The 15,081-nt window shown below is 37.9% G+C and overlaps 1 protein-coding gene across 10 annotated transcripts in view; it reads right to left on the bottom strand.

The window, feature by feature from the left end:
• XRCC5 (X-ray repair cross complementing 5) overlaps window positions 1-15,081 on the bottom strand; it is an 81,300-nt gene that overhangs the window by 16,126 nt on the left and 50,093 nt on the right. The window lies entirely within an intron of this gene.

Genomic DNA, 15,081 nt, shown 5'->3' with positions numbered 1-15,081 from the left:
GGAGACAGGAGAGAGTCAGGAGGGTATGGCACCACAGATACTAAGAGAAGAAATTATCTGAAGAGGAGAATTGTCTACTGTGTTATAAAGTGTTACATAAATAATATTACACATTATTATTACATAAACTCTGCAAGGAAAAGAGTGTAATGAGCACAGAAGATAAAGGACTCTAAAACATAGGGTGTCCTTGGGCCCGGGAGTCCATGAAACAACTAGACAATGCTGAATTGCTCTGCAAAAAACAGTCTTTGCACCCATCTTTATCTTGAATTTTGATGGCACACACACAAAAACACACACACACACACAACTGCCATCTTATAGAAAAAAAATATTCAAAAGAAACTCCTGCTGCTGCTGCTGCTAAGTTGCTTCAGTCATGTCTGACTCTGTGCGACCCCATAGATGGCAGCCCACCAGGCTCCACCGTCCCTGGGATTCTCCAGGCAAGAATACTGGAGTGGGTTGCCATTTCCTTCTCCGATGCATGAAAGTGAAAAGTAAAAGTGAAGTCGCTCAGTCGTGTCCGACTCCTAGCGACCCCATGGACTGCAGCCTACCAGGCTCCTCCATCCATGGGATTTTCCAGGCAAGGGTACTGGAGTGGGGTGCCATTACCTTCTCTGTCAAAAGAAACTAAAATAAAGCAAATGCGAAAGCCAATAATCCATTTGCAATAATGATATGGATAAGAAAGAATACAAAGAAAAGGAAGTAGCAGTCTCAATACTCAGTTTCCATTTAAGAATGACATCCTTATGTATCTGTGGGCCCATCTGGATTTAGTTTTCTTATTTACATGTTGGACTGTTCTGTCCTTTCCCCCAGAAGGTTCAGGAACACAGGTACATAAACATACCCAAACTTCAGATAAACCCAACGAATACACAGAACCAGACTCTGTCCTTCTCGGAACAATCAGTTATGTGGCCTGTGCATCTGGCCCCCTACCTAGACTATTTTGTGGTTCACTGATTATAATGAACGTTTTAACACCAGTGAATAGATGTGATAGATGATGCTCTAATATACTGAATATCAGAATGGGATGTGGATAAGGGACCTCTCATCCAAACTTTGGCGGCATTTCTCTGCCATTTTTAATAAATGTAAAAATGCAGAAATGGCTGACAAAAGTAATCTAACTCTGGCTGGATTATGCTTTTGATTCCCCCTTCTCTCCTCCTCCTCATATAGGAAATGCTGAGCATCAGGGTGCTTTCCTCTACTTCCACATCAATCACGGTGTTCACACTCAGTAAATCACAGCCCCAACTATAATTCACCAAAATGCTTTTTCAGAATTACTGAGAGGCTCAATAATACTCATTAGCAGCTAATATAAAAAATGGCCACTGGAAGGGCCATCCATCTTAGGACAGTAGGTCAGACAAAGGCTGCCATTTATCTCAAGAAGTCTTCAAAATCAAGATGTCTATTCTGGATTTCAAACCTGTCTGTTCTGGACTTTGAGGTTTTTAATAGGGGCATTAATATATTAACCTAGAATCTGACATGAGTACAGATCGTTGATACACAAAATGAGTCTTCATACTTATAATACTTTAGTGTTATATTAAAATCTTATCATGATTCAAAAGTGTTATGTAAGAGGAAAATGGTGGTGTTTTTTTGTTGTAATATGAAACATATGCTTTTTCTCTCGCTCCAGAAAACCTTCAACACCTTCCAAAAGTGAAAGGGATAGTTGCTCAGTCCTGTCCGACTCTTTGAGACCCCATGGACTGTAGCCCACCAGGATCCTCCTGTCCTGGAACATTCCACACAAAAATACTGAAATGGATTGTCATTCCCTTCTCCAAGGGATCTTCCCAACCCAAGGATCAATCTCAGTCTCCCGCATTGCAGGTAGATTCTTTACCATTTGAGCCACCAGGGAAGCCCCCCAAAGTTCTACAAAATGAATCATCCCCCTTGACTGTCTGGGGCCATGCGCTTGCTGGCCTCTGACTTGACATTTACTTACTCCTCTCTTTCCTGCAAAGATGTTTTTGAAAGGAAGTCATTTACTGAGGGTTTTTTTCCCTCTATCCTAAGAGCCAAAAGAGCAGCAGTTCACTCAACCATCACACGTTATGTATAAGGGACTGGAAAGCTATCTCAAATGATTTTGCTGAACCCAGACATCATTCAGGATGTTTCTCAATTTAATTTTTCTCGTGATCTCAATGCCTTATGTGAATTTTACTTATTGAAGAGATGCACATTTTACAGATGTCAGCAGTTAAATCATTTAAAAGTGTTCAACAGTTTACATAGTCAATGACAATGGCATCTTTATTAAAGAAAATAAAGTGACAATAAAAAATCAGTATTTAAATTTAAAAAGTATATGATCAGGTCAGTCATTAAGAGAATTAAAAGGATTAACATCTATCAGTAACAAATAAAGCTCTTAAGCAAGTAGTCCAGTTTATAGCCAATGAAATCCACATGTAAATTACTATCACTGTTTTTAAAGCAAAAAGTTAACAAGAAACATTTGCCTGGTAAGAAAACAAGTCTGTGTTTTAATACAGGGAACAAAAATCAGTCACAAAGAGGCTTTCCTGTGTCTCAAATAGGGTATAAACTGGCCATTATGGGTAGAGGCTTTGTGCATTATCAGACAGGGTCCAAAGAGAAGAACAGAAATCACTGAATATTTAACCCAGGAAAGTTAATGCAGGCAACTGTTAACACAGGTGATAAAGAACTGTAAAGCCAACTGAGAATGGGTGCTGTAACCCAGAGATTAGAACTAGCAAGAAGCCCCTAGCACCCCCTGGCACCGCAGGGTAACAAGAACAGAGCAGAAAGGAGATAACAGGAGGGGATGACTAAAGCCTGTCCTATAGGGGCAGAAACCATGGAGGACTTGGAGATGCCGTCCCTCTCAGGGTGGTGGTAGAGGAGCGGGGGGGGGGGGGGGGGAGAAAGAGAAATACCCTGGCTTCTCGCTCCCTCCTTACTTCTCACTGAGATCTGAACCCAGTAGGAAGCCAGTAGCTGTGGGAGCCTGGAAGATGCAACCTGCAGCGACGGGCCCTACCCCACTCCTCCCTGCAGACCCAATGCACCCAGGGAAAGGGTGAGCAGAGGATCTAGGGGACACTGGCACAGTGTTTCATCATGAACCCACAGGAGTGAATGCCCCGTTTACGTACACATCAGATATTTGCAGGAGACAGAAATTAACAAAGCATTCTTAAACAATAAAGAAATATAAAGTATATAGGACTTTTCTACATTACTGAACCCTTCCCATGGTGTTCATGACCTTTAAGAAGTCAAATGAACTTCAGGGAATGTAAGAACAAAAAGAAGGTATCCTAAATATTTTCCTCTAAATGACATAAGATGTGCCGATTCCTTTCTTTAAATACCCTTTCGGCTTCTACTTTCAAAAGAATTTGGATCTATGATCCCAGGAATTTGTCCTGAATGTTTGTGCTTCTTGGTCTGGTATTATTCCTGTTTTCAGTTTTGCAGGCTTTAATGAAATCTGCTTACTGGGGAAAAATAAATCACTGGTGGCAACTGGTGGCAAACTAAGAACCAGGGGGAAAGGATAAGCCTTATGAACCTGAAAGTGACATTCAATTGCTGTCTCATTTTTAAACAGGTGGACTGTGGAGTGGACACAGCTCTGTCCTGCCTTTTACCTCTGCCCCACTCCTCCCCATTTTAGAAATGGTTCTGCTAGACTCTTTGTCCCAAATTTCCTCATGTAGCAGACAGAAGAAGTTGCCTGCCTCCCTTGAAAGAACAGAAAAGTCAGCAGATATGACAGAGAATACCACAGCTATAATATTATGCATGACCAGTGGCACAGGAAATTGAACTAAGGTATGTAAAAGCACTGACCACTTCAACAGTACAGATACAGCCCTGGTAGTTGTTTTTTATTATTAATATTTTTCTTACCAATAACTAAAAAACTCAATTAAAACTTCACCATTTAAGCTCCGTAAATTAAGTCACAGCCCATTTTTTCATGCTTAACGATTTTCTCATTAAGTGCAGTAATTTCTTACAAATTGCACTAATAAAAGTAAGTCTTGCTGGGTGTTTTCCCCCTCTTTTTAAATGCTGCCTTTTCATTGATGTGTTAAATTAAAACCCCAGGCACAAAGAGCAGAGTAAATGCAAAGTCTTTATTGTTCAGACTTCAATCCAGCAGACTATGAGATCTCTCTCATTTTATTTTTGTTTTTATTTGAGCTAACTGTGAGGCCTACTTTGTAGCCACAGGAAGAAAGACTTTGAAAGTCTCTTGGCCTTAGCTCACTTTAGAAAAAAAAGTGATAGTGTAAGCTAATGAGAAACTAGAAAAATGGCATTTGGTTCAGCTCATTGCCTTCAAGATCAGTTTATGAAAGGGAACATGATGACAAGTCTTTTTCATTCTGGATGAATAATATCTCATCTTAAATAACTTGGGTGTTAAGACTAGATCTGCCCCCAAATCAGTTGGAAATTTTTAGGCTTGCTGGTCAATGGGTGGGGGTTTTATGGCATTCTATGGCCTTTCAATTTTTTGTTAAAAATTCTATTTATTTATTCAGTTTAACTATTAAAGACCCACCGAATACATCCCATGAAACCTGAGGATTATCAGTTCATATTTGCAAGGCCTATAGCAATTAACTAAAGACCACTCTTTAGTCTAACTAATTCCTTCATTTCCAGACAGGAGTGTACTTTAAGCAGTGCAAAACTGGGGCATGACACTAACATAAGGAAGAAATGAAAGGAAGTCCTTTTCATCAAGCGAGGAAGTGATATCTTCAGCTCATTTATGTAATGTGCATGCTATATGCTTGGAAGTGTGCATTGAAGATGGAAGTAGGGAAGTAGAGAGGGCAGAGAAAGTGCACCTTCACAATTTTCTAAGGTCCTAAAACAAATTTTAAGTTCTATGATGGCGAAGCATACTAAAATCAGATATTTTACTAAATACTACAGTGATACAGAAGAATTCAGAACTAAACCATCTAGATTCCATTCTAGATGAGTAGTGGGAGAGAGGCAGAATGCAAGATGACATTGTTTGGTACTGTAGGAATTTTACAGTCTCTGTCCAGCTTCATACCTGAGTGGATGTCATCAAACTAATACAGGAAGTAGTCAGAGGGAACCAAGCAGATACAGAAACAGTGCAGCCAAGAGAAAATGCTGGAACAGGAGACCAATCTGGCAGTGGGATCCAATTAAAAGTTGGTAATCGAATGGAACTGAAACTCATGTATCAGTTGAAGAGATACAGTGAGTGATGAGTCAGACTCCTCAGCAAGGAGAGAAGCAGATGGCTGCTAGCTGAATGTGCTTTTGGGGATGATGGAGGAAGGGGAGGCAGGATACAGAGCTTTACAATGCCTCAAGAATCTGACTCATTCTTAAATGGAATATCAAGAACCAGAAATTTAAAAACCATACTCCATATATAAATCTTCTTAAAAATTGGTAAATAATGATGTACTGTGCTTATTTGGTATCTTTCCTTAAGGACCCTTCAGACCTCTCTATTTTTTTTTTTAATTTTTTCCCCTCTGTTTTTGATTTTTGTGAAGAAAGTTGTATAATATTCTAGAACTCAAAATACAGAGATGCTTCTTCTCTGATGAGGCTAAGATTTATAAATTAATCCAGAAAATCTGAGGGTTAATCTGACTGTAATTCAAAAATTCAAATCATGATTATTCCCAAGCACTGTTTTATTAAGGACAATGATGGAAACAAAAAAATTACTACTAGCCGGCAGTACTCAGAGATCATAAAAACAAATGGAGGTTTTATTTGCGTAGACCAGCAGCAGCATCTTTGATAATGAATCATATTACAATAAAACTACCACTGGGCATTAATATCCCAGGACACATGGGCCCTTAAATCTCAAGAATCTCTTTGCGGGGTTGGGGCCGGGATCTGGTGGGGGTGAGAAAAAACAAGGGACATTCACACAAAAGGGCAGCGAAGTGAATGCCGCAAGAGTATTAACAGGCGTCCAGTGTGGTTTGAGCACAGGGCACAGAGGGGACCTGCAGAAGACTGGTCTAGAACGGCAGGATGCGACCAGGTTGTGTCAAGTCTTGACTGGAGGACTAACTTCAAAGACACGGACAGGGATTAAGAAGGGCTGACCCACAATCAAATCTGTGCTATAAGAAGCTAAATCTGTACCAACACATAGGATGAGTTGAACAAGAAAAATTTTGAGGGTAATTAATATAGGATGCTATAACTGCCCAATGGTGAAATGATGGAAGCCTAAATTGTAGTAGTGGTATTTAGGATGGAAAGAAAAAGACAGATATGAAACAACTGGATTAGAAAATGATTAAAAATTAGAAGAAATTTAGAACTAGGTACAAAGTGGTTAGAAACACTCATCAACAGTAAACTCAAGAGGCAAAATAACAGCAGTAACAAAAATCCCTTATTTCTGCAGAAAGTCCTATTAACGCTCATAGCACTAGGACACCCCATCACTTTGGTTGCTGCCTCACTTGGGATACTTTTCTCTGAGCCCTCTCCTATCCAGCCTTTTATTGCTCAGGTCTGCCAGCCTCTTCCATGAATTCTTCCTCACACCGGTCAACCCACCTGTACCTATACCCATACTCTGCATCCTTCCTATTGTTTTAGATAAACTATCTGTGTGTGCAACTATCTAAGGTACTCCTTCTACCTGTGCCCTAGACCTCACACCTCTCCCCTACTCAAGAATCTCATTATTCTCATGTCTTTACAGACCATTTCTATGGTGACTTCTCGCAGATTTATATTTACAACCTAGGCCTTTTTCCAAAAGTCAGGACCTGTATAACCAATTTAATATGCCTTTATCTTCTCAATAAATGTCAATATCTTCTAGTTGTTCAGGCCCAAATACTTAAGAGTCACCCTTGACTTGTTTCCTTCTCTCACATCCTATTTTCAGACTATCAGCAAAACCTGCCAAGAATATATATATCTCAAGAGTTTAACCTCTTTTCACTACCTCTCACTTTTGATCACTGCAGTGGCCTTCTAACTCATCTGCCTACTCTGACCTTGCCCAGTCTCAACAGGGCAGCCAGAGTGCCTTTTAAAACATAATCAATCAGCTCATCCTCTACTCAGAACTCTTCAGCAATTTCCCATTTCACTCAGAGTAAAAACAAAAGGTTAGGAGGCCCTACATGACATGTGCCCCAGATACCGCTCTGATCTCATCTCTGCTTCTTTCTTCCTGCCATACTGGCTTCCCCAATACTCCTGGGCAATGCTCCCTCTTGGCTGCAAAGTGTTCCCCAGAGATAGCTACCACACTCTACCTTCCACGTTCTTCAATTCTCTGTTCAAATGACAACCAAGTAGCAAGCCTTCCTTGGTCCTCTACATAAAATCACAAGCCTGTAATAACCCCAGCATTCACTTTCCCACCACTATCCTGTTTTAATTTTTCTCTATAGTGATGGTGCTATTATGAGTTGAACAGGGTTCCCTCCAAATTCATGTTCTTCCCAGAACTTCAGAATGTGACCTTATTTGGAAATAGGGTCCTTGCAGAGTAATCAAGTCAAGATGAGTTCATAAGGGGGAGGGGGTGCTGATCCAGTAAGATGGTGTTCATATAAGAAGAGGGAAATCTGGATGCAGACACACAGAATTCCAGCTGAAGATGAGGCAGACTGTAGGGATGCATCCACAAGCTAAGGAACACCAAGGATTGCCAGCTGTCACCAAAAGCTAGGAGACAGGCATGGAATGGATTCTCCCAAGAGTGCTTAGAGAGAACCAACTTTATTGACACCTTGATTTTGGACTTCTAACTTCAAGAACTGAGAGAAAATAAACTTGTTATTCTAAGCCAGCCAGTTGGTGTACTTCATTACAGCAGCCCTCGGAAATGAATCCAAGTGCTTACCACCACTTGACATAGATTTTATTCATTTACTGTCTGTATCTTGCCAAAATGACTAGCACATAACAGGCATTCAACAACCATTTGCTTAATGGATGAATAAATGATCGAGGTCTCCTGAGTTACTCCTCTAAAAGCTTCATGTCTAAAAGACATGAAGATGTCTTTTTGTGTTCCTTCAACTTAAATCCATGCATTGAGTATTCAGTATTGGCTATCACTGGGAGGAATGGACAGCCTAGAATTCTTATCACCACTCTTTAATTTTTATAGAGAAAGAAATAGTTAAAACAAAGCTCCCTTAAAAGAGAAAATGCAGAGACAAAGAGTGACAGCCTACAAAAGATGTATACAGGTGTCAGATATATCATTTCCACATTACTATAACTATATATGCAGGCATCTTTGTTGCTGTCATTTACTAAGAATGAATTAGCCTCACCCCATCTTTTTACCCTCTTAGGTCAAGATGCTTGACCACACTGTCTATGGCTACAGCCTCAATTTACCATATCCTAAAACAATTAATCATCTTGACTATAATATAGAACATTAACAGGGATTAACAGGGTTATTCCTATGAAGAGAGAGTGAGAAAGCAAGACAGAGAATGCTGGATATAAGGAGGGTTTGGAAGAGAGGGGGACAATGAATGAAGACATTTCTTCTTTTTATGTGCTACTTACTGTATTATTATTTGACTTTTTTCCAATGAGTATATACTTATTTTTTAATGAGAGGTCTAAGAAGCAAATCATCTTGAAACTGTAAGAGACTATTAGATAAGTAAACAATAAACAATTATTTCTATTTCTAGTGAGTTCTAAATGGAAAGACATTTTTCATGGATTGGCACTTATGGGTGGCAGTTACTCCGGACACTTCTATTTCATTGATCCTTTAATTTCTTTTGTTTTCTTTCTCTACCACCTACTTCTTTCATTTATTACTCATTTACTTATATGGCAATATGAAAAAGGACCTTAGAAAATATTTAATTTCGCCCACCAGCCTTCAGGTTAGTCTACCAATTTGAATCAGATTTGTAGAAGGCAAATTTTATCTTTAGTTTATAGATTCAATCTCCTCTATAATTCCTTATATTTAAAATTCCAATGTTTCTTTATTGGTACTCTGTAGCCATTCACTTGGGTTTCTAGACAGTTGTTTAGCTAGATGAGGCAAAAATTATAAAGGTCTCAATAGCCCACAAGGTCTCAAGGTAAATAACTTTCCATACTCAAAACATCATGGAAAACAACTAGACAGAAAATCAACAAAGGTACAGGTTTGAACAAACTATCATCCAAAGTGATCAACTTGACATTTACAGAACCCTCAACCTAGCAACAACAGAATAGACATTCTTTTAAAGGACATATGAAACATTTGTCAAAAGAGTCTAAATGCTAAGCCATAAAATAAGTCTCAATAAATGTAAAAGAGTTGAAACCACTTGAAATGTTCTCTGGTCACAACAGAATTAAATTAAAACTCAACAACAGAAATAAAATTTGGAATTTCCTAGTATTTGGAAATCAAACAACACAGTTCTAAATAATCCAAAGATCAAAAGAATTAGATAGTATTTTAACTGAATGAGAATGAAAACAATTTATGGTGCGCAGTTAAAGAACTGGCTAGAGGGAAATGTACAGATTTAAATACCTATGTTAGAAAAAAAGTTTCAAATCAATAATCTAAACTTCTATCATAAGAAATTACAAAAAGAGCAAATTAAATCCAAAGCAAGCAAAAGGGGAAAATCAAGATCAGAGCAGAAATCAATGAAATTAAAAAAAAAATAATGAAGAAAATCAGTAAAACTAAAAGTTAGATCTTCTATAAAAGAGAAACTTTATTTAGACCGACCAAGAGAAGATACAAATTACCAAAAATCAGGAATAAAAGCAGTCATATATCTAACCACCACAGAACTTAAAAATTTATAAGGGAAAAATAATATGAACAATGCTATGCCAATAATTAGACAACTTAGATGAAATGGACAAATTTGTATAAAGATACAAATCACCATCAGTGGTTCAAGAAGAAATAGGAAATCTGACTAAATTTATCATAAGTAAAATAACTGAATTAATATTAAAAACTTTCCCACGAAGAAACCAGGCCCAGAAGGCTTCACTGGCAAATTTTATCATATATTTAATGAAGAAACCATACCAATTCTGAAAAGGAAGAAAGAATACTTCCCAACTCATTCTATGAAGCCTGCATTTCCCAGATACCAAAGCCAGACAAAGATATCACAAGAAAACTACAGGAGAGTATCACTTATGAATATACACACAATAATTCTACCAAAATATGAGCAAAATGAATTCAGAAACATTCAAAAAGGATTATTTACCATGACTGACTGGAATTTATTACTGTAGTGCAAGACTGGTTTAACAAATGAAAATCAATGAATATAGTGTACCATATAAATAGACAAATAAAATCCATGCAATCATCTCATAGATGTAGAACATGCATCTGAGAAAACTCAATACTCATTCACAGCAAAACTCTCTGTCCCCTAGGAATGGAAGAAAACTTTTTCAAGCTGATTAAGGGAATCTGAGAAAACTTAGAACTAACATTATACTAATGGTGAAGGACTAAAAAGCCAACATTGTACTGGATGTTCCAGCCAGTAAAATTAAAAAAAAGAAACTGAAAGCAATACAAGTCACAAAGGAAGAAGTAAAACTGCCTTTATTTGCACAGGATAATCCTGTAAGGAGAAAATCCTAAGGAGTATATAAACATACAAATATCCATAGCAGCATTATTCTTAATAGCTAAAAACTGGAAACAATCCAAATATCCATCAATTGGTGACTGGATAAACAAAATGTGACATGTTCATTAAAATGGAATATATTCAGCATAAAAAAGAAGTCAATTATTGATACATTCTACAACAGAGACAACTTCAAAAACCTTATGTTAAATAAAAGAAGCCAGACACAAAAGCCTGCATATTGAGTGATTCCGTTTACATGGAATTTCCAGAAAAGACAAATCTATAGAGACAGAAAGTGGTTGGCTGAGGTGGTGGTGAGAAAGAACTGACTACAGACTGTCAAGGGAACTTTGTGGAGTTGAGGGAAAAGTTTTTCAACTGGGTTGCAGTGATGATTGCATAACCTTTTTCATTTGTAAAGAATCACAAAATTATACTTAGAATGAGTACATTTTATAGCAGAAAGTGATACTTCAATAAACTGTTTAAAAATTGGCAATAAATAAGTGCAATTTAACTAAAGATTTGTGAGATTTACCACAGATAGAAGGGAGACACTAGGTGTTCTATTACAGAATAACCACTAAAAAGCTCAAACAATAAATCTTGTCCTAATGTCCCAAGGGAACTCTACTAGATTCCAAGGGCAAGAGAATTATAGTTTGCTAGTTCCCATATGAGAAATGGCTCCTGACTCCAATGGCCTACCAGTGAAACACTGTGCAGTGACCATCCTGAGTGTTATGGCTGCATCTCATTACTGCTAAAACACAAAGAGATAAAATACAGGATTTCAGCAGCTTAATCTGACAAAGGAAAAGAAAATGAGCCTGTATTAGCCAGCTCAGTCTGACATAACAAAATATCATGGACCAGCTGGCTTCAACAACAGAAATTTATTTCCTCACAGTTGGAAGCTTGTGTTAGGTTTGGGTGGGGGCTCTCGTTCTGGCTTACAAATAGTCACCTTCACATCAGAGAGAAAAGAGAGAAAGAGAAGAAAAGAGAAGAGAATGCAAACTAGTGTCTCTTTTTATAAGGGTTACTAATTTCATTATGAGGGCTCCATTATCATGACCTCATCTAAATTTAATGACCTCCCAAAGGCTCCATCTCCAATTTAATATACAAATTTGGGGAAGACACAGTTCAGTCTACAGCAAGACCTTTAATCATAACTGTTAACTAAAAGTTGTTTTTTTTTTTCCAACCGTCCAGAAGGAATTGCAAAAAAAAAAAAAAAAAGTTGATTTTTTTCTCTCTATCCAAGGACATCTATGCTGGTAATATTCTCAAGCCCTGCTGGAACTGTGCTCTATATCGGAACCAAATTCCCTTCCCTTTTCTGGCCCAAGAAACAAGGATGCCATTTTTAAAAGTTTTATGTAGACATGGAAACAGAAAGGACTAACAGTACCAAATTATACTTACCGTTTCTTTCTGTGCCAGCATATTTTTTGCCCTGGGCTTGAAATTTGAAGGTGGGGTGGGGTTGGGGGAACCAAAACACTTTTACTGCATTTAAGCTGTTTCTGGGTTCCTGTTAACACATCTCAGCCTATTAGTGACTATTTTAACAAAAGACCAACATCCTTTGCTAAACATCTCAGTTGGTTAAGAGCTTCTGCTGTTTGCTACAAGCAGTCATTTTCAGTCATTGATTACAGCAGTTTGCAGATCAGCAAAATCAGAAATCAGTTTCCTTTCTCAACCAGCTGGGCTTATGAAGCAGTCGTGAAGACAGATCAATTCAAGGGCAACTAGGAGAACCGAGTACAATGCCCTGCATGACAGTGATCTACTATGCACCGTGAATTACAGGCAATGAAGAAAAAGAACCAAACTGCCATAAGTACTTCAACAGCTCTCTGCTTCACAAATCACTCTCATTAGCACTTCTTGCAAGGGTGAACACCAACAGCAAGCTGGATACCACACCCTTTTTCCAGAGAACCCATGATTAATTCTGTGTTTCCAGCAGAGCCAACTGTGAGCACCTGCCTGGTTGCACTGCTGGCATGGGTCATCAATGCAAGCCAGCGGGTCACCACATTACATGCAGGCTTGAATGAACTCTGTGTTCTTCTAGCTGTTCTGACACAGGGAAACCATTCATGTGAGTTCCACATTTTCAGCCACAGAAAAAAACATCCTTTCTATTTTTAACATAAAAAGGGAAAAAAAAATACTCAGCAAGTTTAAGACAAGCAACTTTACCACCTGGCATGAGAAAACAAAACACTGGGAGACTGAAAATGCTGTGTGTATCACACATAGGTGTCCTTTAATGCTCTCAGGAAGAAATCTTGGTGCTTACTGAGAGAGCTTACCTATTAGCAAACAGGTTTTGATTTGCATGCTCTCATTTTTAACATACAGCTAGGCTACATTTTACAAGAGCCATACTCTGTAATTAGAGATACTATGATCCACAGATTGACAGGAATTTGAAAAGATGTTAGAAGCTGAGTTAAGAATGGACAGGAGCCTTTTAGGGGCAAATGTGAAAACTGAAAACACTTACTTATAAAGTGGTTGTGTATATATGCTAGTCTTTGATTTCTATGTCATGTCTTTTCTGTTTTTTCTTCTTGTCTTCAATGATTTCATTGGAATTATTTGGTTACTGAGCTTTATTATATTAAAATGTAAACTGCAGAGCAGTTATGTACCATCTAATGAAATGTAAGCAAACAATGGAGATGTTTAGGCCACAAAAGGCAACAACTGGCTCTTGAATCTGATCCACACATTTGCAACAACCTGTGGAAAGTCATCTCAACCATCCTGGGCCTAAACCCATGGGCCACATGGAAGATGAACAAGACCCTAAGGGTCACTGATACACAATTATCACATCAAATAATAGCATATCCTTTTAGTAGGGGTCCTTTACAATTCTAAATAAACTTTTAAAATTCACATTGATAAGCGATATATAAAATAAGCATGTATCATCAAGTTTTAGAGTTTAACAATTTAAAACTAGTCAAAAAGAAAGCCAATGAAAGACAAGTAAAATATTTAATAAAAAATATAAAAGTATAGACTAAATCTCTAGAATCTGTAATCATGTATTTTCTTTCTCATGATTAGATGGGTCACTGTTGTTTTGGGAAAAACTAAGAAAGTATGTCAAATTGTTGAATAAAAAACTTTTATAGGGCCAACGATACTAAAAATTTTAGTTCTGTTTGTATTTAGTATCCTTTTTTCAAGATGTTTAAGGTATTTAACAGAAGCTATTTTTCTCTGTTATTTGCTCTGTGCAAAACAGATAAAGGCCATAGTTTTTATTTTCTTATGTTTATCTAGAAAGGGGTATGATAGGTTATATAATTCATAGTGAAGATTAATAAACCATTAACAAAAGAAAATACCTAAAACACACACATACGGGAAATTTTTCCCAGATCCCTTAAGAAACTTGGATTGAGAACCCAGAGGTTAGACTTGATTCATGGTAGAAAATCATATGGGTCAGTGCTCTACTCACAGAGTTGAAAGAAATTATTTATTTGACTTTGCTGAATAATATAATTTCATTACTAGTTGCGTTAATAACATTCTGCCTAGTTTTAGGCAATCCTGCAGAAGGAAATTTTAAGAAATGCCGTTTAAAATTGGAAGGATGTTGTTTGATATATGAGACTAAGAGGTTGGAGAACGAAGATGGCAGACTAGAGGGTGAGACATGATCCAAACAAAGTGAGAGAAAAAGATGTGAGAATCATGAGATACCTCAATGGACACAGAATTGAGTGATCATCATCTATCAAATGGCTGTGCACGTTACACTCACTGCAAATAAATCTAATGTTAGATATCAGACCCCAAATAGGAGTCCATACCACTCCTACTTAGGATGTTTTAGATATCAGACCCCCAATAGGAGTCCATACCACTCCTACTTAGGATGTCTCTTCTTGACAGGTTTGTTTTTAACCAATCATGCTCCTGTGAATTCAATTTGGTGGAACAGAGCTCTGCTACCTTGTGACTACTCAGGGGTCTCCGAAAACTGTGGACTCAGGTTCTCTCAATAACTCACAACTGCATATAACAGACATCACAGATGATGGAATTGATGGGCTTATGAGTACTGTGTGAGGGAAACAAACCCACCTTCACAACTGAGAGATGATTATTTTATACAGAGCTGTGGTCAAGAATTTTCTATTGTAAAACTGTAGTTAACAGAATGGCAGGTGGCTAGCAAGGAAGGAGGAAAGTTGGACCAGAAAGAGAAGGGCATATAAGAATTAAAGACATCTTATAGAAGCATCAACAGCCAGAATGAACATGTTCCTGGGGTTTGGTGTTACTTGCTCTATGCCAGTAAGCTTAGGACAAGGAACATCGCTTACACCAAAAACCAGAAAAGAAAATGTGTGCTGCTGACTGCTCATGTCAAGGG

The sequence above is a fragment of the Giraffa tippelskirchi genome, chromosome 3, assembly GCF_054371585.1.
Source record: "Giraffa tippelskirchi isolate mGirTip1 chromosome 3, T2T-mGirTip1v1.2.pri, whole genome shotgun sequence".
Lineage (NCBI taxonomy): Eukaryota > Metazoa > Chordata > Mammalia > Artiodactyla > Giraffidae > Giraffa > Giraffa tippelskirchi.
The sequence above is the reverse complement of the archived record's forward strand: the minus strand, read 5'-3'. Positions and strand labels throughout refer to the sequence as shown.